Genomic DNA, 25,212 nt, shown 5'->3' with positions numbered 1-25,212 from the left:
AGCCAGCACTTGTTGCTCTCGCTCAGCACTGTGGCAGCAACAGGAGGCACTGGTGTCACCTAGTTGGCTGGCCAGGGTTGGGACGCCTATGCGTTTGGTGGGGGGTGGGGGTGGGGGTGAGGGTGGGGGGGGTGGGGGGGCGGGGGATGGGAGGTGGGGCGACGGGTCGGGAGTCCCCGCCCCGGAAAGAACTTAAATAGGGCTAAGGATCTCAGCGGTGTAGAGAGCCCAGCATAATCGGTAAAAAGTTAAATAATTTGCTTTAGGTGTTACCAGAATCATTAAAGGTCAGAGCCCCAAAAAGCCAGGTTTGGCCAGTGTTCCTAAGATTGCCAAAGAAACAATAGTAAGAAAACAGAAGACAAAGCCATACAATGACCCACGCAACTACGTCTTCGGGGCGCTGATAGGACATTTCTTTATAAGTAGAGAGCTATAGTTATGCATAGCTAAGCAGTCCTGCTCTGCCATTGCTTTGGCTTCAATCTCTCTCGCAAAACGCTCTGAAAAGTTGTAAATATCTTTCTGAAAGACAAGTTATCCCTCTGCTTGGTCTCTGGCTTTAACCATTATCTCCTCCCAGCTTGAGATTGTTGGGGTAATCCAAATCTTAGGGGTCGACTGTTTCAATAGTCTGATAGCCAAAGAGAGGAGCAGAAGTGTCTCAAGTTTCGAATGCGCTCCTTCCTGCAAGGCAGACAGGGTGGAAGTGGTGAGGATTATGTTCAGTTTGGAGGGTAAGGGATCCCCAGCCTGTGTGTTGCCATCTTCCCGGCCTCTTCCCCTGTTACCTGTACCCTGTGTTTAGGATCCTTATAAGCAGTTGGCAGGTACTAGTACATCTGCCGGTCAAGTCTCCCCTAACAGGGTGAGTCCAGATCTTTCTAAGTTGGAGTCTGGCATGAATTGAAATCTGAGGCAAACATTACGCCTCAGATAAACCTTCTTCTGTTCAGAACACTGAAAGTGCCGAGTGCCTAAGGCTGGAGGCTGTATCGAGTCATTTATGTTTGTGGCTGTGACAAATACCCAAGAGAACACCTTAATAGAGGAAGTTCTTATTTTGACTCCTGGTTTCAGAAGTCCAGTATTGCTAGCTTTTTTTTTTTTTTTTTTTTTTTGCTTTGGACCTGTGTGAGGCAGAGCATAAGTAATGGGAGGTAGGGAGAGGTCAGGACCTAGACCCCAAAGACTCAGTGATGTATTTCTCCAGCTAGACCCCACCACTAGAAGGTTGACTCCATCCATGATGGAGGAGGAAAGAAAACAGACTGTGTTTTATGAAATAGCCCAATGTTCTGAGCCCTTCCCTCCCAGGTGCTAACACGCAGGCTCAGCAGAAGCCCCACTTCTTAACACCACTCTCATAGGGGACCAGGCACTCAGTACATGCTCTTTTCTAGGAGCATTTTTATCCAAACTGTAGCAGAGGCAAACATGAACCTCATAGCCTTCATTTGTCCCCCAGTAGCCCACTTGCTGGGTTCTTTCTTTTTCTTTTTTTCTGCAAGTCAGGGCTCAAAGGAAAAAAAATGTGGACAATCATGGAAGAAGACAGGGACCAGGGAGCCCATGGACACCCCAGGCCTGGTAGAACATCATCCCTGTTCCCTATAAGCAGAGCAGCGCTGACAGGAGGATGACCATCACGGTCTCACCTTCCTGCTAAGCAAAGCAGCAGGTTTCTGGGGTGTGTCAAAGTGCCTCGGCCAGCTTTGCAGAAGCTGCTGCCTTCCATGGCTATTTTCCTGCTGTGTGTACACTCCTGAGCACCTCCCCACACAAGACACATGGATGGAGAGACTCAGGCAGGCAGCGCAATGCATACAGGTGAACACACGTGTATATCCTGCTAGTGTGATCATGGGAGAGAGTCATCCCAAGCAAATATCTATCAAAGAATGTCATCGAGGGGCAGGAAGAAAGAGGCTAAAACAAGGAACAGGACAGACAGGCCCTTGCTCTCAGGATACTTCTGGTCTGTCAGGGAAGGGCCTGATAGTAAACAGATGTGTCTTCAAAAGCCCAGAATGCTGGTGGAGAGTGGTCAGGTGGCCTGGGAAGGCCCGCCCGCAACATCAGGAGGAGCAGAGGCTGAAGGAAGCAAGCAAGGAGGGAGCTGGGTAAGTATTTGTTTAGCCGAGACCGTTCTGATTGTTGTTGTTTTTGAGACAGAGTCTCCTCCCTGTATAGGGCAGGCTTTTTTCTGGAACTCGTGATGTAGCCCAGGCTGACCTCAAAGTCATGACCTTTCTGCCTCAGCCCGCCATGGTCGAGAGCATTGGGTATAGAAGAAAAAGAGTGAGCAAAGGGCCCAGAGCAGGTCTCCTGTGCCAAGTGTATCCTGTGCCAGCACAGGATACAGCCTGGGAAGGAGTTGTGAAAAATACAGATGCAAAGGTAGCCAGGATCAGAGCTTTTGGCCCTTGTGAGAGCTCTCTGGGTTGTTCTTCTGTGTGTAATGGGGAGCTGGGGAGCCTTTGAGAATATAGTTAACAGTGATGTAGACACACACACACACACACACACACACACACACACACACACACACAGAGAGAGAGAGAGAGAGAGAGAGAGAGAGAGAGAGAGAGAGAGAGAGAGAGAGCTGGATCCACCTATAGACCATAGACCAATGAACACACAGACATACACCCTCATACAGAACCACATGTAAAATGCACATCTTGTCTGAGCACGTGCACGCTCACACACAAGCCCTCTCTTGCTCCCCAACCCCCACCTCAGCTGTCGTCCTTTTGTTTAACTTAAACCAAGAGTTGTCCTTTCAGAACAGAAGTGAGTCAACATCAATTTCAAGGTCACCGATGATAACACATGAGCGTTGATAGAGTGACCAAACAACACAAACAGGAAAACTTTAAAAAAGAAAAAAAGAAAGAAAGACAAAAAGAGAAAGAAAGGAAGGAAGGAAGAAAGAAAGAAAGAAAACAAGCTGTGTTTTATGAATTATCCCAGTGTTCTGAGGCAGCTGGGTGACTTGGGATCAAATTCTGGCCCTGGTTCTCTCTGAGAGATCCTTTACTTTGTTTTTAGTTGTTGTGGTTAGTGACACAGTCTCTTTTAGGTTTAGCTCAGGCTGCTCTGCGAACCCACTGTGTAGCCAAGGCTGCTCTTGAACTCCGATCCTCATGCTTCCGCGTCCCAAGTGCGGGCATTGCAGGCGCGTGTCATTGCCATAGGTTGAGCGAGAATTTTAAAGCAAGAGCTACCACATTCCCTCTCCCTGTCAATGTCCTACTGTTCTGGTGCCAGAATAACCATGTCCTGCTTCAACATCACTGGGGGAAACTGAGGTGGGGCGTGAACCCTGTGGCTGACTGTTTGGTGATGCTGGAGACTTTCTCTGAGGGCAACCTTCCAGGCCAGAACTGATAGTTACTGGCAATAGCTTCCTCTGATGGTGGCAAGCTGGGGCTAGGGCTGATGGCTCCTAGCGGGGCCTTCCACTGATGGTGGCAAGCCTCTAAAAAAGAAAGGGAAAGAAGGAGAGAAAAGAAACACACACACACACACACACACACACACACACACACACACACACACATGCACGCACACACACATTTACACTAGAGGACGAAGTAAGACAGACTCCAGCAGGTAGGTTTTAACAAGCTCCTTGTTCTTCGTTTTATTATTATCTTCTAATTTTCATCCTTATCCTTAATCTTTTCCGTCTTCTTATCCTTTTTCCTTCTTCTTTTCCTTCCTCCTCTTATCCTTAGTCTCACAGTTTATACACCCCAACAAAATCTTTCAAGCAGCACAAAAATCACAGTGAGTTTATATTCTATCTCTCTATAAATAAATGAATACAATGGATATATGTAAGGAAATCATGTTCCCCAATACCTTCACGTGATCAAGTGTTTTATGTATTATGGGTGAGGAACAAACATGAATAACAAGTTATTTCTAGGAATAACCTACATACTTTTGTACAAAAGCAACTAGTTACATATTAACAGAGTGTAAGCAAGCAAGGTCATTTCTCAGCCAGCTTTTCTTTACTGGCAGGCTGCAGTTTGTGGTTACAAAGAAGGAATCAATTATCTTAAGAAGGAATTTTTATGAAGATCTTAAAGGAATCACAAATCTAAACTCCTATATAAAAATAATCAGCCATGTCTATTCTACGTCCTAAATGTTCTTATCTACTCATTAATATATTTTATTAAATCATATCAGGAAGCTGAGGGCAGAAAAATAGAATACGGAAATCCGTCGTCATCTCAGTCACCAGCCCAGCTTGAAAGAGTCACTTCAGCCAATGCTGCTATGGGCCACTGTTCTTGCTTTGCCAACCTCAGAAAGCCCCTAGCTTTCCTAAGAAGAGTGTACTTTCTCTTAACTTCAATTGTCCCCTAAGATTTCCTGCATCAGGGCCAATAGCAAAAACATCTTTACTTTGGTTTGCTAAACAATCTATTTTACCCTAAGACTTTCTACGACAGAGCCACTAGCAAAACCATCTTTACCTAACCTTGTTGAACAATCTATTTTTCCAAACTCTTTCTAAGGGTAGTGATCATTGTTAGCACTTTACATCTGCAGGTTGTTTTCAGAGACGGTGGCTGAATCATTAATCTGCTCCAGCAGCAATGCCTGAAAGAGATCAAGCATTGTTATTACGGATGCCAGTGATGCTGCCCAGTGAGAGGCCAGGAACCCCCTTTATAGGACTCACACAATTCACACATTAAGGGGATTATGAGGACCGCAAAGGTAACAAGCAGAGCTATGCTCCATAACAGCATGAAGTCCTCAAGACATGTAGTTCTTGGGGTTATGCCTTGCCGAGGCACACCCATCATCGTGGGTTTGCTAACTGGTGGGCTGCATTCCATGAGTTCTAGAGCTGGTTTGCTGTTCCGCTTACGTGGACCCCAACACCCTGCCCCTGCCCCCCATCTATCTCATCACATCTATCAGTGCGGTAGCCACACTGGACTTGCTGCCTCTCCTGTCCTAGTCATGGTCCCTTCTGACTCCTTTGCACTGGCTGAGGATATGTCTGCATCCCTTGACACTCACTTGTCTTGCTCAGTCCTTCCCCAGGCCTTGCTTTAGCCCTGAGACCTTCCTTGACCACCCACTTAGAGCTGCATCCCCGTGCAGGCATTCCCTACCCAGCCCCTCCATTGTTTTCCATAGCACGGCTACCCTGGCAGAACAAAAACTCTCCTTGCTTGGGTTGCTTGAATGAAAATGACTCCCATAGGCCCCTAGGGAACGGCACTGCTAGGGGGCGTGGCTTTGTTGAAGTAGGCGTGAGCTTGTTGGAGGAAGTGTGTCAAAGGTGGGTGGGCTTTGCGGGTTCAGAAGTTCAAGCCAGGCCAGCGGTTTTCTCTCTTCCTGCTGACTCCAATCTGGATGTGGATCTCTCGGCTACCTCGCCAGCACCATGTCTGCCGGCATGCTACCATGCTTCCGGCTTATGTGCTTGTGGTCTGTCTGACCGATTAGAATGTAGGCTCCAGCAAGGCAGGCGTTCTGTTCATCGTTAATGGCTCCATCTGCAGTACCTGGCAGGTAGGAGCTCCTCAGCAAAGACTTACGGAAGGGAGGAAGTTAGGAAGGCAGGAAAGAAGGCAGGCAGGCTTGTTCACAGGTATGAGAAGGAGTGTCAAGCAGACTTGGCGTTGATGGGTATCTCTGAGCTTCTCATACGTGGTAAGTACTTGAGCAGAGAAAAGTTGGTCATCTGGGCGGCTTGTCAGAGTGTCACCTTGAGGTGTTTAGTGTCTTTTTCAGCTTTCTGTCATTTTCAGAGTTGTGTTTCAACTCCCCTCCTGGGCCCTGTTGACCAGCTCTACTTCCTTATACTTCCTTCATAAGGCATGGACTAGCGTCTGTTTTCTCTTCTATAACTGTGTAAGGCCTCCTCAGAATCTAAAACTACACTTCCCAGCCTCCCTTGCAGCTAGCACGACAGCTAATGGAGATAATGAGATGGGGGAATGTGTCATGGAGTAGTTCCTGGGAATTTTCCCTTAAGAGGAGATGGCGATGGGTGAGATTAAAGCTTAGTGGTAGAACACTTGGCCTTGCAAACCTCCTCAGCACTGAGACATGGGGAAAGGATGGTGGGTAGGAGGCTTATTTTTTTCCGTCCCTGTCTTCCTCTCTCCTTTCTTTTGGCAATGGGATTTGAACCAGTCTCATGCACGCCAGGCAGATGCTTTACTACTGTGTCCTAGATCTTTTCTACTTTGTTTCCAGACGAGGTCCTGTGCCCCGAGCATGTGGTTCTCTTTCCACAGCCTCTCAAGCAGCTGGGATTAGCAGCCCAGCCCTGCGGAGAACTGCTTTCTCTTCCTTCCTTCCTTCCTTCCTTCCTTCCTTCCTTCCTTCCTTCCAGGTTGTCTGTTTTAGATAGGGTCCTATAGTCCTGGCTATTCTGGAACTCTCTATGTATACCAGAATGGTCTTGCCTCTGCCTCCCAGTTGCTGGGATTAAAAGTGTGTGCTACCATGCCCTACAAGTTTTTGTTTGTTTGTTTGTTTGTTTTTTTAAAGACAGGATCTTATGCGGGCTTCGAACTTTTCAACCCTACTTTATTTGGGGTTCTCTAATACTTGTTTCTCCCTTCCAACACACCTATCCTAGGCAGGAGAGAAAGGAGGTTAACTGGGAACGGGAGAAGCAGACCTTCCTAGACTCAGCTCCTGGGGGCAATTCCACTGGCAGAGTCAGCCGGATTCCAGCAGACCCGTTAAACAGCAAACCAGCAATTCAGCAAAGGTGACTGCAACCACAGCAGCTGGAACCTGCAGCCTCAAAGTGTTCTCTGGAGCTATTGTCTCCAGGAGCGTCCCAAAGTGGAACAATGCACAGGCAAACAATAGGAAACAATACCAAGACCAAAAGGCCCGGCCTTTTATTTTGGACGGAGACACACACACACACACACACACACACACACACACACACACACACACACACACACACACCCTCTCAGAGTTGGTACTAGGATGTTTATCAGATAGCAAACACCAAGTGCCCCCTGCAAGAGGCGCAAGAGGCGGTTCCTCTTCTAGTGGATAAACATCACCTGCTCTCTCACAAGTCTGTTCCCATCCCACACCTCGGATCAAAACAAGAACATGTTTATACCCACTACAATCTTACATAGCTTTGCTTGACTTTGAACTTGCTATATAGCTGAGGATGACCCTGACTTCCTGATCCTCCTGCATCTACCTCCCAAACGCTAAGATTATGGGTGGGTGCCACCATGTTTGGTTTTAAGATTTCATTTTTAAAACAATTCCTTTTACATTTTGTGTGTGTGTGTGTGTGTGTGTGTCTACTTTCTTGGGCCTTAAAAGCCTCACCTGAGGGATGGCATAGCAGATCAGCTGGGGGGTTCCGGAAGCCGTTACTCAGTCTCAACACTGTACAACTAACTGTACCTCTCACCCTTGGGCCTTTAAGCAAGGTGACAGTAAATGTCCACGTGTACACGACACAGGTAAAGTTTTTCTGTTGCTTTCAGTCACACCCAGTGCAAACTCATTCAGTCACTGTTATGTAAGGAGTCCAACTAGCTCTTCTTGCCCCTAGAAACCCCTAATTTATTGACCAAGCAGTGCCCTGACTGGTTAATACCATCCATCCAGTGAGTGATTCCTCGTTGGATGCTCATTCTGTGGAGAGCTCTGTGTTACACACTGGCAGCGCCATGGAGAGTAACACTGACAACACACCTAACCTGGTGGGACAGCGGGGGACACAGCTATGATTCGAGTCATTTATTCATGAGTAGAATCTCTCTCTCTCTGTGTGTAGCCCTAGGTGTCCTGGTACTCAGTTTGTAGAGCATGCTGACCTTGAAAGCGTGCAGATCCACTTGCCTCTGCCTCCTGAGTGCTGGGATCACAGGTGTGTGCTACCATACTCGTCAAGAGGAGAATTTCCACTGAGCTGACAAAAGACAAGTCCTGTGTGATGTTTACCAGGTGCCAGACACCATTCGGTTCAGTGAGCTTCGTCTCTGGCAAATTCTTTTCATCCTTGGGATAAACCAACCAGGCATATAAACCTATGCTAACATCTGTACTCTAACATCTGGAAGCATAACAACGCTTGGTAACTTTCCCAAAGGCCCACTTCCCTGGCTACATTTCATACAGGGCAATCTTTCCTTCCCATTGTGTGAGCATACCTGCTTCTATCTTGCAGGGGCCACTCACGAGGAGGAAATGACATCCTTAGAGATGCGCAGTCCGGTGAGGTGGCTGCAAGCTGTAGGTGGCCTGTACACTTCAACTTGAAGGAGTCAAAATGTAGCGAAACGCAGAACTCAGTTCCATTTTCAGTGACCAGTCTCATGGCCAGAGACTCAGTGGCCACATGTGGGCTGGTGACTGATGACTGCCGTATGGTACAACTCGTCTCCAGGGCATTTCCATCTGCACAGAAGATCTACAGACAGTGCTGCTACCCACATCCTATGACTTCTTGAGGCATTTTCTGGTGAGTTGGGTGCCAGCATCATCTCACAAAGACATCCTCCAACTCCAGCTTAAAAAGTAAGGATTCTCGGCATCCGAGAAGCCTACAAGATTTGTGATCTTAACTCCTGAGTCATCTCTCCAGACACCCTCCCTTTCTTCCCAATTTCCTCTTCTCTCTCTCTCTCTCTCTCTCTCTCTCTCTCTCTCTCTCTCTCTGTGTGTGTATTTGTGCATGCCACTGTGTGGAGGTCTAGGGACAACTTCTTGGGAAAAGTTTTCTTTTTCACTTGGTAGAGAGGCAGGGTCTGTAGTGAGAATTTTGGAGGTTTGATTTCTTTTGAGGAAAAAAAACACAGAAATATTATAGGAATATGTTTTCATTTTAATCCCAGGTGGGGCTATGGAGCTGATTCACGGCAGCTGACTATAATTTGCCTTGTGCTCTGGCAGGGGTGTGATTTTGCCAGCTGTAGATAATTTCTCCCATTGTGTGATGCTTGGAATTCTGGGGACTTTTAAAAGAGAGTATATAAGGGCTATAACCACCTCCTAGAGGTGGGGTGGATTGTTGGTTGCTGTAGGTTGTGGTTTGTTAAGAAGTCTGGCTCAAGCTGGGTGGTGGCGATGATACATACTTTTAATCCCAGCACTCAGGAGGCAGAGCCAGGCAGATCTCTGACTTCCAGGCCAGTTTGACCTACAGAGTGAGTTTCAGGACCACCAAGGCTAGACAGAGAAGCCCTGTCTCAAAAAAAATAAAAGTTGTGCTTAAAGAAGAGACAACATGAACAAATTTATAGAAGATCAAACTGGCCCCCCAAAGCTAGACACCCCTAATCAGCAGCAAGTATCCTAATGTTAATGTCGCCCCCTTTCCAACACTTGACCTTATTCAGGAATCTCTTTCCTTTCTTCTCTATCCTCTTTTTTTTTTTCTTTTTAAATTTCATTTCTAGTTTAGGGGGGTTGAAATGAGAGAAGAAAAGGGCTGGAGAAGTGTGGGAGGCAGGTACAGGGCCTGTCTTGTTTCTGCCCCTGTACTGCTCACTCCAGGGTTAGCTGGCCTAGGGAGCTTCTAGGCCAATCTCCTTCCTCTGCCTCAGTTTCCCTGTGGGAGTGCTGGGATTAAACACAGGGGTCACCACCTCCAGATTTTTACTTGGCTAATGGGGACAGAAGTCAAGTTGCCAGGCTTTGCAGTAAACATTTTTAGGCACTAAGCCATGTCTGTGGCTCCCTAAGTTACTCTGACCTCACAGACTTCTAGGCACAGAGCGGCAGCTTGCTCAGTCCCCACTAGCAAGCAGCAGAGCTGGCTGTGGAGCCCAGACTCCAACATGTCCAGGCACGGGGCCAGGTCTTGGCGTACAGGCCTTTCTCCACCCAAGGGACTAATTTTCCTCTAAACAGATTTGTGAAGCTTGGCAAGGCAAGAGTTAAAACACACACACACACACACACACACACACACACACACACACACACACACACACACACACACACACACACACACACACACACACACACACACACACACACACACACACACACACACACACACACACACACACACACACAGCTCCCACCTGAGCAGAGGGAAGGCATAGACAAAAGGGCAGATATGAGCTGCAAACCAGCTTTTGGGAAATGGCTATCAGGTGATTGGTATTAGCTTTGTTATTCCACAGTGACCTTTCTGAAAAGTCCTTCACTTTCTGTCAGCCCGGGGAGTCCATATGTCATCCAGGAAAGTGAGCTTGTCCCCAGGACTGCGGAAGGCAGGTGGTTGTAATTCTGCACATTGCTTCCTGCCTTAAACGGACAGTGATTATTACCTTGGCCCCTGAAAACACACGGAGAAGTGAGAAGCCATAGGTTCACTTTCATGCACAGACATGGCTTCAAATCCCCTGCTCAGCCATCCAGGAACTCCATCCATTTTTTTCAACACTTGATTGTAGAGATCTTTTCACTGGCAGGCAGGCAGGTAGCTGCTTCTTTAAAGCCCGTCCTCTAGTTTCTTGCATACAGCGAGATGTATGTCTGAGTGACATGAGTGAATGGCACAGAACGCAGAGCTCATAGACAATGTCTCCTCATTGCACAGGGTGACCTGCTGTAGCCCCCCATTCCCCCCAAGTCATGTTATTCCACCCAGAAAGCAAGTTACAGTACCATACAGATACAAATTTATAAAAAAAAAAATTAAAGATACAGGACTGGAGGTGTGGCTCACACAGGCGCTGGCGAGGCATGTATGAGGCCCAAGTCCTACCCCAGCAATGCATTAGCCAGGGGGTGTGCCAGCACTTAGCAGATTGAGGAAGGAGGATCAGGAGTTCAAGGCCATCCTCAGCTGCCAAACTCAGTGAGTTTGAGGCTAGCCTAGCCTAAATGAGACTTCATCTCAAAAAGACAAAATGAGAACAGCAACAGCAGCAGCAGCAGCAGCAGCAACAACAACAACAACAAAAAGAATCTGCATGAAGTGTACGGACAAACGCTTCCACACAAACCCTGGCCCTGACACTGTTCCACTCTCCAGTGTGGAAGCAACTCAAACGTCCACCAACTGGAGAAGACTTACTAACGTGCCACCGTCCACACCATGTGTGCTAGTTAATGTCTGTGTCAACTTGACACAAGCTGGGAGTCGCCTGGGAAGAGGGAACCTCACTTGAGAAGGCAACTCTGTATGCCTGGTTTGCAGGCAAATCTGTGGGACACTGCTTGATTCATGTTTGATGTGGGAGGGTCCAGCTCACTAGTGTGAGCCTTGGGCAGATAGTCCTGAGCTGTATAAGGAAGGAGGCTGAAGAGCCGAAGAGATTGCTGCTTGGTTAAGAACAGTGGTTGCTCTTGCTGAGGACTCCAGTTCCAGGGCTATCTGATGCCCTCTTCTGGCCTTTGTGGGCACTGCATGCTCGTGGTGCACATACATATAGGCAGCCACAACAGTCATCTCTCTCTCTGTCTCTCTCTGTCTCTCTGTCTCTCTGTCTCTCTGTCTCTGTCTCTGTCTCTGTCTGTCTCTCTGTCTGTCTCTCTGTCTGTCTCCCTCTCTCTCTCTCTCTCTCTCTCTCTCTCTCTCTCTCTCTCTCTCATCTACCTGTCTGTCTGTCTGTCTATCTACCTATCTAACATCTATCTACCTACCCATCAAGAAAGCCGGCTGGGCAAGCCAAGGAAAGCAAACCAGTAAGCAGCTTTTTTTCCCCATAGTCTCTGCACCAGTTTCTGCCTCTAGATTCCTGCCTTGAGTTCCTGTTTTGGCTTTCCTCAATGATGGACTATAAGCTTTAAACCAAATAAACACTTTCCTCACCCAGGTTGGTTTTGCAGTTCCCAGCACTCATATTTTGTCTACCAACAACTTCTCGCAACTCCAGCTCTACATGCACCTCCACCCACATGCATACACCACATTCAGACACACACACACACACACACACACACACACACACACACACACATGCATACACATAATAAATCTTTATTTATTCATATATTTATTTATATTCTATCTCTACATATTTACACCCAGAAATTTATACCCTCAAGAGAGATTGAAGAGGACACCTGTTATCAGCCTGTGGCCTCCACATGCATAGGCATACACATGCTATTCCTCTGGTTCTGGCTACACACACAAGTCTCTTGGTTCAAAGACCGTGCAGATACCACTGCATACCACTGGGGGCGCTGCTGCCTTGGAGGCTTCCAGGAAGAGAGGGCGTCTGAGATACGTTTTAGCTACTTACTGACATCCGGATCGATGTGTTCCTTTGAGAAATGAGGAGAAGCCACCCTGTTCCTTTCAGAGTCTGGCTTCCGGAGAATAATACCCACTTCCAATTGTCACCAGCCAGTTCTGCTCCCCTTCCTGGGTCACCCCAGGTCCCAGAGGAGCTTACGAACACTGGTGGAACATGCTGAGCAGCTTTGATCATCTACCCTCCCCATTTTGTGTCAGAGTCTCCAGAGCAGGGGCACATCACTGGTGGGAGCAGAGAGTGAAAAGCATGGTGGCGGAGTAGCCGATGCTCCGGCTCACCTGACGGTCATTCCTACGATGGCTAATGTAGATCGTCAACGTGGCAGCATCTAGAGTCACCATGGAGACACACCTCTGGGCAGGTTGCTTGTGGGGGATTGGACTCATGTCCTTTTGCCTCACGGCAGTAAATTTACTCTAAGTTATCTTCCCAGCCCAGAAAACTGCCCTTTAAGGAAAATTTTAGGTCTCTTACTTCAGAGCTTCCATCTCTCCCAGCAGAGATGCTCACAGCAGCCTGGTTAAGATGAAGCGGCCTCACACACTGCTGTCACTCTCGGTCCACGGTTTACATAGGATTCTCTCTTGGTGATGTGTATCTTAGGGTTTAGACTATGCGTGATGACCTATCTACCATTACGGTATCACACAGAACAGTGTCACGGCTCTGAAAGTCCTCTTGGCTCTGCCTAGTTATCTCTGCCTCCCCTAAGCAGTGGACTTTTAACTCCAAAGTTTTAACTCTGTGTCTCTCTAACCCGCGGACCCTTAACACAAAGGGCTATCCTTTTGCATGCTGCCCTATAGTGGGAACCACAAAACACATAACCTTTGAAGGCTGCTTCTTCCACTTAGTCATGTGTATTTGCGTTTCTTCCATTTCTTTTCATGGCTTTGTAGCCAAACTTGTTTCAATGCCCAATAATTTCCCGTTAGCTGGAAAAAATTATTCTATTAATTCTCCACTGAAGGACATTTTGCTTTCTTTAGGTTTTGGTGATTATGGAAAAAGCTGCTGCAAATGTCACTGTGCTGACTTCTGGGTGGAAATAAATGTCCGTTTCAGTGAAAGCCAAGGAGCACAATGGATCCTGCGGGATCGCATGGAGAGTATGTTTAATTTGGTAAGAAATCAACTTATCTTCCCAGGTAGCTGTACCATTTCTCCTTACCAGCAACAATGCACAGCCACTCCCATTGTCTGCCGTCCTTGCTAGCACTTGATGTTCCCAGTGTTCCTGATTTTGGCCACTCTAACGGTAGATAGATATTTCACTGATGTTTTAATTTGCCGTTATCTAGACATTCTGAACACATTTCTATCATGAAAGATAGCAATGACCTGTGAGTTCCAGGCCATCCTAGGCTACACAGCAAATGCCAGGCCAGCCTGGGCTATACAACCAGATCCTGTTTCTACAAAACACAACACAGTAATAGTAATATGTTACAGACAGCACACACATGTGATAGCTGTAAATAAACACTCCTCTAATTGGCAGCCCATTCAAGAGCCCTTTGCTTATGCCTATGGCCTCTTTCTAGAAGCCCCCAATCCTTCCTCCCAAAGCCCTCAGTTGCTGGCTGGTTTTTTTTTTTATAGTATTGCTGCCTATGCGTGTGCCTCACAGCATAGCTTAGCTTTTAAAAAGAATCATACCAAGTAGATCTTTCTGGGTTTGGCGTTTTTTGCTTTACTTTTTAAGATAAAATTATCCTATGCTGTGCCCACTGAGTGCCATTCTTTTTTCATTGTGCTATGGTGCTTGACAGAACGGTCCTAATGCAATTACTTATTTGAAGCTAATGTGACGGATGTCAGGCAGACGTTACGTGGCTCTGTTCCCTACTCGCTCCTCTGTCTCAGGAACGAGCTGTGTTGACCTCTTGAGGAGCAAAAGTAATGTAGGTAATGCGTTCAAATGACTGTAACTTCTTCCCTGTGGGCTATGGGGTGGCACCGTCCTACCAACAGTCTAAACACTGTTCAGCTCATTTCAGGGAAGCAAGAGAAGAAAGCTGTCCCATTTCTGAGTTTTGAGAGAGTCATGGGTTCAAGGCTGCCTGACATTGGCACATTGGGCTAAGAGGCTTTAATTTCCCTACAAGTTGGGCTGGCATTGGACTTTGGGAAGTCCCAAAAACATTGCTGGCTAGGGGGCACATAGAAAACCCCACAGAAAATGGACTGGTTAGTAAACAACGTACACAACCTGATGTCATCCTCCTGCCTCCGCATCTTGCCCTGCCTGCAACCCTCTCCATTTTAGGGCTCTTATACTTACTTGAAAGGCCTGTTTCAAGGAGGGATAAACTCCCCACTTATGTCACAGGACAAACATATTTATTTGTTTATTTTTCTGTTTCCATATGTGTGCTGTGCATATGTGTAGATGCATGCTTCACGTGTGTGTGGGCACATGTATGTGAGTGTATGGAGACCTGAGGTTGATGCTGAGAATTCTCCATCACTCTTCTACTTTATGCAATGAGAAAGGGTCTTTCTTCTCTCTCTCTCTCTCTCTCTCTCTCTCTCTCTCTCTCTCTCTCTCTCTCTCTCTGTTTTTCAAGACAGGGTTTCTCTGTGTAGCCCTGGCTATCCTGAACTCACTTTGTAGATGAGGCTGGTCTCGAACTCACAGGGATCCACCTACCTCCGCCTCCCGAGTGCTGGGATTAATGGCGTATGCCACCATGCCCAGCAAGGAAGGGTCTTTCAGTCAAACCCAGAGATCTGGGGTATACCTTGCTACGCAGCTTACTCAGGGGTCTTCTGACTTCTTTGGAAGTTGGAATTACAGGCAGGCCTTCAAGCATACCCAACATGGATGTGGACTCTGGGGATCTGAATTCTGGTCCTAATACTGTCAGGGCAAGCACTGCAGCTGTGGAGTCATTGCCCTGGCACCATAAATACCTTTTCAGCTTGCCATACCGGCTGCCTAGTCCATGATGCCATCACCTGTGCCCCGTGCCCACCTTTTAGTGGTACATTGAGATGCTGAGCCCAGTCTGCTTCTGATGTCCAGTTAAATGGCAGCACGGTGGCTAGCCAAGCATCCTTGGCCACTGTGTGGCGATGGTGAGGGTCCGCCTCAGAGATGCTCTCTCGTTTCTTTCTCCTTTTATCTTATTTTTATTGTTTGAGAATGTCATTTGTGCACACAGTGTGCTTTGATCAAGTCTGTCTCCCCTTCCCTCCTGTCCAGATCCTCTCCTATTCATCCACCTGTTTCCTCTCAACTTCACAGCTGCTCTCTTGCTCTGCCTCGCTCTCCCTTCCTCAGCCTCCCAACCCACAGAATTCACTTAGTGCAGCCTGTATTCACACGGGCCGAGGGAGTCTACTGGAGCAGGGGGAGCCTCTCAGGAGCCGAATCCTTGAGGAAACTGCAGCCCTATCAATTGCCCAGCATCACCACCACCACCACCCCGCCCATCCCATAAACATCCAGAAACCGGTTGAGGCAGGGGGTAAAATGATGGACTCACTTAGTGGACACCAAGCAGACTTCAGGGTGGAGAAAAGAATAAAACATGACCAGGAAAGACCCTGAGCAGTGGAAGGAAGGCGAGGTGCGGGAATCTGCGATCTGGCCTTGGGCAGGCCTGGGAGGTGGCCTGATCCTTGCTGAGTGACAGCTTCTCTGTATAGAAGAGAGAGGTCAGGCTAACACCATGCCTTCCCCCCTGCACTCTCCCCGCTGGACTCCTCCCCCACATGTGCTACCCAGAGAGCATCATGGGATGCAGAAGCTCATCCTGTTCTGTGCCTTTTGTTATTTCCTCCTCTCTCGCCACCTCTCATTTTCCTCTTTTCCAGCCAGTGATAGGCTAGGAACTTCAGGTCACAAAGCAGCTTTGATTATCTGGCTCCCTGGCAGCTCCTTTCATCTTGGGAACATTTTGCAAGCCAAAATCTAATCGATGCACGGTGGCAGGCTTGCAAGGAGGGTCACGTCTTCCAGGGTTAGATTCCAGAGTTCTCCTTAGGGCCCAGGCCCTCACAGCCATCGCACACACAAGCCATAGGCACAAGAATCTATACCTGCCGTGTTCTAAGTGACGTCAGCTCTACTTTCCCCCAACGTCCAGTTTTAAAGATCATGAATCTGAGTCTCACTTGCTCAGTTTGGGGAAGAGGTCCTAGGGAGCCCCAATCCCCAGATGCCCGTCTCTAGCCCCTCCCATCTCTACTGTTCCTAGCCAGGCCAAAGCCAGCTTCTAGCTCATGGTGCAGGTTCAGTAGACACAGAACGGGGGAGGCCGTGTTCCCAGCTTGATTTCCAAACGGCTTTGGATATGTTTGTTTCGTGGGAGGATTTTAGCCATGGGTGAAAAGGGTGGCTTGTGTGAAAACAACATTTTCGATTTCTTCTTTCTCAGTTGGGGAAAAATGTGTTCCAGACAGCAGTGCTCAGCTCCGCAGGGGAAAACAGGAGGAGGAACTCAGAGGGGGAGGAGGCTTTAAGGCAGTGGGGGCTGGTAAGGAGCAGGGCTCAGGCAACCAGGCTGTTCAGCTCATTGGCTTGTTCTACAGACAGAAGGGCTAAATGGAGGACGCTGGGATGCTGAGGTCACAGGGTCACTGAGGCATGTGGGACGGCTCCTTTAATGCTCTAATGCCTGACCAGTTATGACAAGACAGTGTGTGGTTTGCTGGCATCAACTTTTTTGTAGATACATACATGCCCTCCCTCCCGCCACCCCCACCCATGTTGGAGGTTGACCCTGGGGTCCTGCACATGCTAGGCAAGTACTGTGCCACAGAGCTACCTCTTCAGCTCTCTATTTATTTATTTTGAGAGGACTTCTGTAAGTTCTTCTGCTGGTCTTGAATTTGCCTCTTGCCTCAGTTGCCTGATGTGCCACCGGGCCCAGCAGGACCTATTTGTCTTGAAACAAGGTTTTCCATGTATGACAGAGGCCTAAAAATCAATTTATTAACTTAATGAGCATTCATTGAATGTATTCTATATGCAGTGGGACCTACAGTTCAATTCTCAAAATGGCAATTAATTTAGGATCAAATATACAAGAGCCAGGCACGGTGGCATCTCAGTTACTTTTTTCATGGCGGTGACAAAATAGTTGACAAGAAGCAACTTCAGGGAGAAAAGGCTTATTTTGGCTCACTAACCTGATAAATGGCACATTTTTGTCACGATGGAGAAGTCCGGGTGACAGGAGCCTGAGGCAGCTGGTTGCATTGCACTCTTAGTAAGGAAGCAGAGAGAGAGATGAACACTGGTGCTGCTCAGGCCACTTTCTCCTGTTTATGCGTTCCAGAGCCCAAGCCCAGGGGATGGTGTTGTGTGCGTTGTGTGGCCTGCCTTCTGGTACTGGGGTGGAAGAGGACCCACAACTCTGAGGGCTGGGAAGGTATCCCAGGTGGGACAGTGTCCCAGCGGTACCCTGAGGCACGGGAGCCCAGGAAGCTCACAGCTCTGAGTGGAGGCCTCCCCAACAGAGATGATGCAGCTCGCAGGGAAGGGTTGTCCCTAAATTCTAAGGAACTGAATCTAAACCCTTGGAGCCTGAGCTCTGCTCCTTCCTTTTCCTCCTCCTCCCCTTCTGAAAGAGTCACAGCAGCCAGTAAATCTCTTAAAAGAGATTTGTTGGAGGGATGAATCCAGGAGTGGCTGCCTCTGCTCTCAGGAGGAGCCAGGAGGGAACTGGGCAGACACAGCCTTTATATAGGGTTTCTTAGGGGGCGGAGCTTTCTGGGACAGGGATTTCCAGAGTGTGGATTGGCAGGATTTCCAACCTGAGCTCGGGGATGCTCAGGGATTGGTAAATTTTTGTCCAGACTTCTCATCCCAAATTAGTTAATCTGGAATGAGTCCAATTGAGGGACTGGAGACGGCAGTTACGGAGGTTTGGGCGTGGGGGGCTGGGCTGCCAGAACTTTCTCAGGCAGAGGTCTGGCCACTTTTCTGCCTTGAGGGGTAATAAAGTTTACAATGTGTCCACATTTTACAAAGAGTCCACTGTGAAAGCAGTAGGCGGAAGCAGGAAAGGTTGTCGTCTCTGTGGACAGCTCCCATGGTGGTGGCAGCAGGCTATCTGAAGCAGGAAAAGTGTCCAAGTTTTCCTAACAGTTGGTTGAAGCAGTAATGGTCACCATGGACAGCTCCCGCTGAGCCGCTGACAGGATACCTTACCATTTTCTCTCCCCTTCTCCACAGTCCCAGGGCAGTGAGCGACTTTAAATTTTAGTGGCCCGATGCTTAAGGGCTACATAGCTGTTGGGAGTGGTGGTAGGTGTTAGGCACTCTGGGCCGAAGGACTAGGCTGGGGCAGTGGCTCCCCCGTAGCTTGAGGAAGGTATTCTGTCACAGGGTTTGTGTGTGTGTGTGTGTGTGTGTGTGTGTGTGTGTGTGTGTGTGTGTATGTGTGTGTGAGAGAGAGAGACTGTATGTGTGAGTGTGACTGTATGTGTGAGTGTGTAAGTGTGTGTGAGAGTCTGATTGGATGTGTGAGTGTGTGTATATGTTTGTGAGTGTGACTGTATGTGTGAGTATGTAAGTATGTGTGAGGTGTGAATGTATGTGTGAGTGTGTGTGTAAGTGTGTTTGTGTAAGTGTGACTGTATGTGTGAGTGAGTGGGTGAGCCTCAGTGTCAGTGGGGCCCCAGAGCTGGACAGCGGCAGTGGCCTTTGATCGGGCTGCCCACCCCTCCAGCTGCTGAATCCCTACAAACGGTGCTGCCCACATTTAGTGTGGATCTTCTCCCTTTAATGAGCCTGACCTAGATAATCCATCACGGGCATGCCCAGAAGTTCTGTATCCTGTCTAAGTCCTAGACAGTTCTATATCCGTCAACATGAGGTTGACACTCAGTACAGTGGGGCACTACGGAATCCTAGTGTTTGAGTGGCTGAGGCAGGAGCATCACGGGTTCAAGGTCAGCCTGGGTTACAGATCCAGAGTCTGGTTCAAAACCCCCAATAAATAGGTAGATGGTTGCCAATGACTAGTGGCTGTCATTATGCACAGCACAGCCACATAAGATCTGTACAGTCTGCTTCCAAATACCTCCTCTCTATTCCCCAAACCCAGAGCCTAGCTGCTTATGTAATATTTTTGTTTAAATCATATCTTGTTAAAGTGATTTTAGACAGAACTCTATATGCTGCTACCGACATGAAAACCCGCCCTTTGTTCCCGTGGAGGAGGTATCTGTGAAAACAAGCGTCACAGAAACGGAGACACTGGATTCCAGTCTGGAATGTTCTGTTTTGCGTCAGAAGCCAGGTGCACTCTCACTGTGAAGGGCGAGGTTCTGTCGTCACACTCTGGATGGTTTCGGTTTGGGTTCTCAATTTCACGGCACTTAGAATCACCATGGAAACTTGCTTCTGTGAGGTCTGTGAGGGCATGTCCAAGGAGGACTGACTGAGGTGGGAAGACGTGTCCTGAGTACGAGTTCGAGTCCTGGTTTGGATCAAAGTGAGCCAAGCTCTGGCTTTCCTCTCATCTGTCTTGGCTGTTTCCCGGTGTGGTCAGACGTGGCCCTGTCCTTGGAGGCCCACTGTCAGTAAATGGTCTCCAGCCCCAGCCTGCCCTGACAGCGTATCTGCTCTACTTACCTTCTCTCTCCAATGATTAAAAACCACCACACAGGCAATTTAAGACAGAGGGTCTGTTTGGGCTTACAGTTGCAGAGGGACAGAGTTCATCCTGGCAGGGGCCAGCTAGTCACACTGTGAACAGGAAGTGGGGCTGGGCTATAAAACCTCAATGTCTACCCAAAGTGACCCAATTCCTCCTGCAAGGCTCCACCTTTTAAAGGTCCATAGCCCCCAAAGTGCGACCCTGATGTTCAGGCAAGGGAGTCTTGGGGGAACAGTTCACATTCAAACCACGGCCACATCTCACCCTGGGAAAACTGTGCACTCATGAGTGCAGGAGAGGCATTTGTGCGTGTTGCTCAGCGTTCCCTGCTCACCCTGCCCAAGGGCCAGCATACAGCCTGGCACATGATACTTTATAAGCAATATAAACATGGTGCATCATATTTACCAAGCACTGCTTTCATAGTAGCTTACTCACTCTCTCTTTGTAACCCCGAGGAATGAATTCATAGCAACAGTGCCTGTGGGCCAAGGCATGTGGTTTTGAGACCAGTGTGAAGATAGTTGGCCCAGTTCCTGGTACCAGGAAGCAGTGGATACCAGGGGTTTATAGCTGGAGCTCAGGAAGGCTAAGCTCAGTAGTCAAGTTAATTGGATTAAAAAATATCTAGCATATTTGCGAGGCATACCCTTGGGGTTGTCCATGAGAATTCCAGAGAGGATCAGAACACAAGGGGTCTGGGTGTGAGGTCAGTCCTGTGGAGACATCTGTCACTCCACATGTTGTGCGGGGCTACTTAAATCCAACGTAAGTCAAACATCAGGGCAATGCAGACAACAAAAATTTATTGTAATCAAACTGCTACTGATGGGTCGAGGCAGCAGAGCACACTTGGGAGCTGAACTGGGACACTGAAGGGACATTGTACAGCATATTTAAAGGATGAAACCAGAAACTGAGGGGGAGCAAGGTGGGTTGTAGCACTGTCCAGTCATATTGACATAAGGGGTTGAGCAAGGGAGTTCCCATCAATTGTAAGAGAAGAAAGTTCCTAGGCCTGGGGACATGATGCCAGCAACGTAAAGAAGTTGTCTTTGAGATGTCTGACTCAGATAACTGATTCCTTACAAATTGTCCCTGAGATGGCTGGACTCAGACAACTGTTTCATTCTTTCTTGTCTTTTTTTTTTTTTTTAAAGATTTGTTTACTTAGTGTATATACAGTGTTATGCCTGCATGTACACCTGCATGCCAGAAGAGGGCACCAGATGCCATAATAGATGGTTGTGGTTGCTGGGAATTGAACTCAGGACCATTGGAAGAACAGCCAGTGCTCTTAACCTCTGAGCCATCTCTCCAGCCCTTGACAACTGTTTTCTTTACAACAGAAACTTTTCAGCTATTGGGAAGTCCTTAGCTCCTCTAGGGCCAGGGACCTTGAACTTAGTTTCTCCCTATGATTAAATGGAGCCTGAAAACAAAATGCTAGGACTTAGAATAAGTTTCTTTTGCTTGCTCCCAACACACTGATCACCAGGGTTGGTCCATAAATACAGCTGACTGGGCAGGTGCCTCATTTCTCCCTCCCCCTGCTGTATCCTCTGTCAAGAGCACAGCCATCCTCGACAGAGAAGGACTAGTGTTTCTCGAGGATAGATGAGAAGCTGCACTCCTCTTTCTGGAACCTCCAAATTAGCCTCCAAGGCCCAAGGAAGGAGGACACAGGGAAGGCAGGCTTGCAAGACCTCAGACACAGCACGCGAGGTGCTGCATGGGACTGTCTGCTTTTCTATAAAAGGAAAGAAAGAATGAAAGAATGAATGAAAGAAAGGAAAGAAGGAAGAAGAGAAAAGAAGTAGATTATCAGGGATGTGTCCTTGGGGCCCATATCCTGCCTGGGTTCTCTGTCTCTGTCTCTGTCTCTGTCTCTGTCTCTCTCTCTCTCTCTCTGTCTCTTTCTCTGTTTGTTTATTTATTTACTTATTTACTTACTTTTTATTTATTTATTTTTGAGACAGTATTTCTTTGTGTACCCCTGGCTGTCCTGGAACTCACGCTGTAGACCAGAGATCTGCCTGCCTCTGCCTCCTGAGTGCTGGAATTAAAAGTGCGCACTTCCGCTGAGCGAAGCATAGGGAGTCTAGTGGAAAAGTGGCGGGGGGGGGGGGAGGATAAAAGGACCTAGGGGTGACAAGAGCTCCACAAGAAGACCAACAGAACCAACTAACCAGGGCCCAGAGGGGCCTGTGGAGTCTGAAGCACCAACCAAGGACCATGCATGGATGGGACCTGGGTCCACTAGGAAATGGAATGGGGACTGTCTCTGCCATGGACTCTGTGGCCTGCTTTTTGGTCACTTCCTTCTTGTAGGAGTGCCTTGCTAGGCTGCAGGGGAAGAGGATGCCCTCAGTCCTGATGCTGCCTGATGAACTGGGGTGGGTGAGTAGGGGGTCTCCTCTTTTCTGAGGAATAAGGGATTGGACTGGGGGAGGGAGGGTGGGACTGGGACGAGAGGAGGTGAGTGAATAAATAAATGCACGCTTAAAAAGACATGTGTGCCACCACACTTGGCCTTAGTTTCTCCTTGTTTCCTGTGTGCTACGATGTAAGCTGTTCCGTGCTGCCCTCCTCACCATCGTGAACTGACAGGTCTGAAACCGTGAGCCAAGACAAACAAACCTTTCCTCCCCTTTTAAGTTGTGTGTGTCAGGTGCTCTGTCACAGCAACAGAAAAGTAACTCAAATACTAGTCAACAGGTGTTAGGAGCCACACTTGCTGTGTCACCTGGGAGCCGATTAGAGCCAGCACTCATCTGGGTTGAAGAGGAGTGGGGGTGAGGGTTGGAAGCACAAAGTCCCTTTTTGGACTTTCATCTCAATAGTACTCAGTCTGTGGGACGGAGCTACAATAAAACTCCAAGGGCTGCAGTAGGCTGTTTCCAGATCTCAGCCTCCTTGTCTGTAAGATAGGAACAGGGCTGGAGAGAAGGCAGTGTGCAAAAGTGCTTGCCATGCAAGCATGGGGATCTGAGTTCAAGTCTCAGAGCCCGTGTAAAATCTAAGTGTGGGCCGGCAAGATGGCTTAGTGGGTAAAGGCACTTGCTCCCAAGCTGACAAGGCCCGAGTTAGATCCCTGGGACCCACATCAGGGGAGGAAAGAACTAATGCTTGCAAGCTATCATGTGACCTCTACATGCATGTGGCAGGCATCCATATGCACACATGCTCAAATAGATATATGAATGAAATTATTACTTCAATTAAATAAAGGAAAAAATTCAAGATTTTTATTGTATGCACATGAGGGTTTTGCCTTTATGTATTTGTACTATATGCATGTGTCTGCCTGTGGAGCCCAGAAGAGGCCATAAGTCCAGAACCCCTGGAGCTAGAGTTAAAGATAGGTGTGAGCCACCATTTGGACTCTGGGAACCAAACTGGGGTCCTCTGCAAGAGCAGCAGGTGCTTTAAGCACAGAGCCATCTCTCCAACCCCTAACCCCTACCAATTTTTTTTTTAAGCCAAGCATGGTGTTACTTACTTCAGTGCTATGGGTGACAGGGACAGGAAGATTTTGGGGGCTCACTTGTCAGCCAGCCTTACTGAATTGCTGAGTTCCAGGTCTGGGAGAGACCCATCACCAACAAACAACAAACAAACAAACAAACAGCAAAGAACCCAGGTCAACAGCATCCAGAAGAATGACATGGGAGGCTGCCCTCTGCCTTTCCTATGCATGCAAACACATGGCCCACCCACCCCCGCCCCACAGCTGGCAATGCTAGCATTCTTTACAGGTTTAGTGTCCTCAACAGGGCTGAAGAACAGAGCACAGCCTGGCAGGAAGTGCTCATTGTTTAGTGCTTTGTCATTTTAATAATCCTTACACTGTGTGGGGACTGGGGAAGAAGGTGGCACCCCCCCCCCCCCCAGCCACAACAGGCCACACCCACAGCCTCCAGTCCTTCAGTTGCCTTGCCTGAAGACATTAGGAAGACCTAGTCTTGACAGGTTAATGGGGCCTGGCCTGTCTGGTTGTGAGACACATCCTAGCTTTTGCTTCCCTTTTCTCCTGAGCTTGCAGAACAGCATGTTGTTTTTATAATGCACCTTTCTGCTCATTCCCAGCCCAGGGACCCAGAAGTCTCACTGCTAGTACCTCTGGAGGATTCTGTGCAGACCGTGACTCTCAGCAGAGGATGGATGAGGCAGGCTCGTCTGGCCTCTGTCTAGACGCTTTATTACCCTTGCTTGCTGTAGAAATTCTGAGAAAGTGTTTCTGAACAAAACTTCAGGCTCTGGGGGTGCGGGGGGGGGGGGGGATGGACATGAGCCAAGGGGGCCTTACCAGTGTAGCCACAGAAGCCCCCTGGAAGGAGATGTGGGTAGTGGGGAGGCTCCGCATGGCTCTGCATTGGCTCCTGTCCAATTTCCCATACAGTTTTGCTATGGCCACGAAGTGTTGTAAAGATAGTTTAATAAACAAGACAAGACAAAAACCGCAGCAATTCCAGGGCCTAAGAGAAGCAGGGCTGTGGACCAGGGAGAGGCTAGCTCACTGACACCCGTGGCTGCACTTGCGCCCATTTCTCAGTGAGGAGACTCATGGCTCACAGGGTCCTCAGACATTCGCATGACTGAGCAGGAGGAAAGTGGCCTAGTTCTTGGAACCTTGAAGATTTGTGGCTGCACGTGGCCTGGAGTGCTCTGGGGACACTGATTGACTGCCTCGGCTCCTCCCATGGCCTTGCCTTCATAGCCACACAGTGGCAGGCATCCTGTCGCCGCTCCCCCCCCCCCCCCCAAGTGCCTGGTCTGTCTTGCACAATTTGTCTTTCCTTAAAGCGTTAGCATAGTGTTAGGATTTCTCTAGAGGAACAGGCTCCACAGAATGAATGCATTTCCCCAGGGTGTCTATTTGATTTGCTTACACAATATTAAATGAATAGTCTAACAATGTCGTCTGCCCAAAGGAGAGGCTGAGAACCCAGTAATTGCTCAGTACATGAGGTTGCCTGTCTCAGCAACCCTATTCAGGTAGTGAAGGCCTGAGGGGGGGGGGGATTTCTGGAGACCTGATGAAGTAGATGAACTTGCCTGCATGATGAGAAGGCAGACAGGCAAAATGCCAAACTTCTCTCTGGTCTTCGTATTCATGGGCTGCCAGTAGAAGATGTCAGCCATGACCAGGTGGGTCTTCCCATTTTAAGTTTCCTCACTAAGAAAATCCCTTGGTCAATTTTGATTCCTGATCCAGTCAAGCTGATAACAATGAATAGCCGTCCATACCTGGAGACCGAGCCATATGGTTGGCGATCAGATGAGTGTGGGATAGAACCCATGCTCTGATTGGATGTGGCTGTGAAACCCAAGCTACCCTT

At 48.3% G+C, this 25,212-nt stretch overlaps 1 long non-coding RNA gene across 2 annotated transcripts; it reads left to right on the top strand.

The window, feature by feature from the left end:
* The first annotated feature begins 8,210 nt into the window (after positions 1-8,210).
* Positions 8,211-21,436, top strand: LOC311587683. Of its 2 annotated transcripts, none has more exons than XR_014775939.1 (3): positions 8,211-8,497; positions 13,244-13,377; positions 19,432-21,436. It is a non-coding gene; the product is annotated as an uncharacterized lncRNA (long non-coding RNA). The 2 variants fall into 2 exon arrangements; XR_014775940.1 differs by having other exon boundaries at positions 8,211-8,553.
* Positions 21,437-25,212: the final 3,776 nt, after the last annotated feature.

The sequence above is a fragment of the Acomys minous genome (assembly GCF_964271855.1).
Source record: "Acomys minous genome assembly, chromosome: 16".
Classification (NCBI taxonomy): Eukaryota; Metazoa; Chordata; class Mammalia; order Rodentia; family Muridae; genus Acomys; species Acomys minous.
Note: the sequence above shows the minus strand (reverse complement) of the source record. Positions and strands in the feature narration are given on the sequence as shown.